Source organism: Asparagus officinalis, chromosome 6, assembly GCF_001876935.1.
Source record: "Asparagus officinalis chromosome 6, Aspof.V1, whole genome shotgun sequence".
Classification (NCBI taxonomy): Eukaryota; Viridiplantae; Streptophyta; class Magnoliopsida; order Asparagales; family Asparagaceae; genus Asparagus; species Asparagus officinalis.
In genome coordinates this window covers 35,879,904-35,885,162 of record NC_033799.1, presented here as the reverse complement: position 1 = coordinate 35,885,162, position 5,259 = coordinate 35,879,904, and positions in this window count along the sequence as shown.

Below are 5,259 nucleotides of genomic sequence, written 5' to 3'. Positions count from 1 at the left end.
AAAAATTATTAACTTTAGTTCAATTAATAATAATAATTTTTATCCTCTTTAAAATTTTCTTTTCTCCTCTTTGTTGAATGATGAGGATGGAGATGAAGAGCAATTTGAAGGTTTGTATTTTTTTTTTAGTAATTTCTTTATTATTGCTTATTAGTTAGATTTACATTCATGTTTGTAGTGTAGATTTATTTTCTTATATATTTTTTTGTACTTTAATTTGTAGAGTAGATTTATTTTCTTGCATTTAATTTTTGTAATTTATTTTGTAGTTTAGATTTTAATTCTTTGTAGTTAGATTTATTTCTTGTTCATAGTTTATATTTTTCTTTTCTTTTTGTTTTTGTAATTAGTTCTTTTTCTACTTGCTTTTATTTCTTAAGATGTAAAATTTATTATTGTAGTAATCTTAGAATTGTATGAAACTAGTCTAATTTTCTTTATATTGTATGAATTATTCTCTTACACTTAAAATAATCATGTTTAGGATAACCAACTAGAGAACTAATTGATAGAAGAAGAATTTGATAATCTATGCTTATCTTAAATGGTTTGATAGGTTATACTTATGAATTCTAGGATTCCTATCTTGTTGTTGTTCTTATCATGATTTTTATTTTGACTTAGATGATAATTTGATAGGTTATACTTTCCTTAAATGGTTTGATAGTCTATACTTAATAAATTAAATTGAAATATGACAAAAAGAGAATAGTTTGTATTTAATAATTAAGATTAGTTAGTGTATTTAATTCTAGATTTCACATATCTCTAATTGAACCCTCCACCTTTTATTTTCTTGAATTTTCTCTTTCTTGCTTTTTATTCTATTCTTTGATTCTTACTTCTCTTCGCTCAAATTCAATTTATTGTTACTTGCATATATTCAAAACAATCACTCTCACTCATCATAACTCTCACACTTATTCTTTAATTCTATTTTGTCACGCACACAATATAAGAATCAATTCTAATAATCTCTTAAAATCACCTTCCTCGTGGGATCGACAACTTTTTATACTATAACTTGATCAATTATGCACTTACAATTTTGGTACATAATTATACCGCATCAAGTTTTTGGCGCCGTTGCTGGGGAAGGTGATTTAAAATTGGATTTTATTATTTTGGTTCTTTAACTTGTGTGTTTTCTTATGAAGGAACCGCTTGGAGCTTAAAAATCTTGGATTGAAGATCAAGAACTTGGAGAATTCTTTTTAGGTAACTCTTCTTTCTTGTGTTTTCAATTCCACTCTTTTTAGTTAGCTTCACAATTAGAGACAATTAGGAATTAAAAAAAATTATTTTTGTTGACCATAATAATATTCACCTTTCACTTGGACATTAACTAACAAGATAATAAATTCAAACAAGAGCTATCTTCTCACATTTGATTGTTGTTGACCATAATTAAAAAAAGATTTTTTTCCATCATTTTTTGTCGCTTTTAATTTCTAGGGCTGCATTTCATATAGTTAGTAGGAATTCACCAAAGTGATTGTAGCACTTGATTTTGCACATACTTAAAACATTCTTAAGGACAAAACCCCCTAATCAAGATAAGGTTAAGGATTTCATCACCCTTTCTGTTGCCCACAAATCACTAATTCCTCACTTCACAAACCCAAGCCTACTAAACCTCATTAGACGTTGGCCCCTAAGGACTCGAGCTCAATAAGAAACAAGAAATCCTTAAGTGAACCGGTTCAAGTTTTCTTGGATTAGTTGGTGTCTAAGGTAAGGTTTAGGGGTTACGTAAAGCGCTCAGTAAGAAGCGAGCTACTTATTAATCTTTGATCACCTTCTAGTACTATCCTTATCTGGCTAACTATCCTGGTAAACTTTTAATCTTTTCACTTTAGGAGTTTTTGGTTAGGAGCTAGTCTAGTTGAGTTAGGCTAAACCCTAGAATTAGAGTGATTGAAAAGTGATTGCTTTGATTTGTTTTAGTTAGGATTTTTCTTTATCCTTTTTTTCTCATAAAAAACTAATTTTCTTTCTTAAAAAAATATTATAAAAAGAAGTTGTTTTGGTGTATGCAAACATGGGTTAGGGATAATTCTCATCGTTTAATCCGTGTTGAACCAATCTAAGAAATAACAAATCAACCTGCTCTCCAGGATATGTGCTACCCCACCAGAAATGCAATTCCATCTTGCATAAGGCTCCCCGAAGCAAATGGAGCAAATTTCAAGCTTAGACCGCATTACATAAACATGCTTCCCAAATTCCTTGGAAATGAAACAGATGATGCATATATTTTTATCTCGGAATTTGAGGAGTGTGTATTATGATTAAAATAAGAGAATTAACCGAAGATGCGATTAAGCTCAGATTTATTCCATTTGCTCTTAAGGACAAAGCTAAAAAATGACTGTACAGCTTACCGACAAATTCCATCTCAACTTAGGATAAATTTATCATCGTTTTTCTCAAGAAAGTTTTCCCTATTCATAAAACGGTAAAGCTTAGGAACAGTATTCAAAACTTCAAAATTGTCCCAGGTGAGCCATTTTGGAAATATTTTAGCCAATTTAAAGATCTTCTGATCCAATGTCCTCATCATAGTCTCTAGAAATGGCGATTATACCAAGTCATATATGAAGGATCGGACTATTCTTCAAAAACATCTTTAGTATCGATGTGTCAGGAAGATTTTATGAGGAAAAACGTCGATGAAGCTTGGGAATTCCTAGAGAGTCTATCCGAGAAAACAATGCAGTGGGAACATTATGATGACAGGGTTTCATCAGTTTTCCAATCTAAGTCTAGTGGTCTTTTCCTGGAGTCAAACATTGCTTCTGAAGCGAAGATGGCGACGATTCTGCGAAGGTTAGAAGCCTTAGAAATTAATGAACGAGCTCTAGCTGAAATCAATCATGTTTCTGCCCGGGGATGTCATAATTATCAGTCTCCTACCTACGTTTCAGAGGAATGTCATCGCCTAGGAAACAGCAATATATTAGAACAGATGAACGCTGCATTCTAACATCCTAGAAATGATCCATTTTCTCCAACCTACAATTCAGGTTGGAGAAATTGTTCCAACTTTGCATGGAATCAAGGAAATTCTCACAGAAATCAAAACTTCATTCCCGCGTCGAACCAACAATTCCCAAGGGGAAATACATTTCTATTCAACGCACCAAACAATTTCTAACAAGCGAACCCAGTTTTTCTAACCCAACATCCTCATCCTCACCAGCCTACAAATCCTTCAAATTTTGATCATGACAAACGTTTGAGTGACTTAGAAAAGGGTTTAGAAGCTATGATCAAAGCTTCTACACAAACTACCAACATGTTGACCCAGTCACCCACCACTCTAAATTCCTTTATGCAAACAACCGGCCAAGTGCTCAACTCGAACACTCAAGCCATAGCCCAGTTAGACACCCAACTTGGGTAACTAGCCACTACCGTGAGTGAAAGAGAGAAGTAAAATTTCCATGTCAACCTGTTGCAAACCCAAAAGACAATAGATCAAGTTCATCCCAACCAGCCCATGTTAATGCAGTTCACACTTTGAGATCAGGAAAACAAATCGACAACTAAGTTAGAATGCCACCGGATCAAACCTCTTCTCCCATCCAACACATTCCTTCTGATGACCAAAATGCTGAACATGATATTGAGCCTGATCTAGATAGGTATAGGCCCGTTGCCCCCTTTCCAGATAGACTCAAACCTAGAAAAAACTCTCCGCAGGTTGAGAAAATCCTAGAAACATTTAAACAGGTCAAGATCAACATCCCTCTCCTAGATGCAATTGAAAAAATCCCCTCTTATGCAAAGTTCTTGAAGGACTTATGCACTAAGAAAAGAACCACCAATGTCCACAAGAAAGTCTTCTTAGCTGCCAACCGCAGTGAATTTTTTTCGAAATCTATGCTGTTAAAATATAAGGACCCTGGTTGTCCCACAATTCCATGCGTCATAGGTAACACTCACATTGATAAGACACTTCTAGACTTGGGATCAAATGTCAACCTCCTTCCTTATTTAGTCTATCAACAGCTAGGTGTAGGAGAACTTAAACCGACAAGATGCACTCTACAATTAGCTGATAGATCCGTGAAAATTCCCAAAGGAGAGGTAGAGGATGTTCTGATCAAGGTTGGAGAGTTCATTTTTCCTCTTGATTTTATTATCTTGGAAACGCAACCCGTTTCCAATTTAAAAAGTCAAATTCCAGTTATTCTAGGAAGACCGTTTTTAGCCACCTTAAATGCTTTGATCAATTGTAGAACGGGTTAGATGAAACTATCTTTTGGGAATATGACTATTGACCTTAATATCCTCAACCTAGGAAGGCAGCCTAGTGATCCATCTGATCAACCCATAGAAGTGAATTTCTTTCAGGGAATATCCAGTGAATAACAAGAGGGAGAGTGTGAGTCAGATTCAAGTACATCTAACTTAATGTTTGTGGTGTCTTCTAATGACGAACTAGAGTTAGATCCGCTGGTCAATCATGTTTCTACTGTTGGCTGGCAACGAGAACCTTTGGAGATAGAACCCCGGGTCCAGCTTCGCCCATCTGTGGAGGAACCCCCTAAGTTAGAGCTCAAACCTCTACCTGAAAATCTAGAGTATGCCTACTTAGGGGAGAACGAGTCTTTACCAGTCATTATTTCTTCTGACTTAACTACCAGTCAAAAGGAAGCTCTCTTAGATGTTTTAAAAGAGAATAAGGAAGCCATTGGATGGACCATGGCTCATATCAAAGGGATTAATCCAACCATTGTTCAACACCGAATCCATTTGATAGATGACGCCAAACCTACTAGAGATCCTCAACGTAGGTTAAACCTAGTGATGAAAGAAGCTATTAGGAAAGACATTCTGAAATGTCTCGATCATGGGATCATTTATCCCATTTCTGATAGTTCATGGGTGACTCTGATCCAAGTTGTTCCAAAGAAATCCGGGATCACCGTGATCCAAAACGTGGCTAATGAGTTGATTCCCACTCGAATCCAAACTGGATGGCGAGTTTGCATTGACTACAGAAAACAAAACTTAGCCACTCAGAAATATCACTTCCCCCTTTCTTTCATTGACCAAATGTTAGAGCGCTTAGTAGGACACGAGTTCTATTGTTTCCAGGATGGATATTCAGGTTACAATCAAATCCCTATCGCTCCTGAAGATTAGGAGAAAACCACCTTCACTTGCCCGTATGAAACATTCGCATACCGACGCATGCCTTTTGGCCTGTGTAACGCACCAGCCATATTCCAACGCGGCATGATCAATATT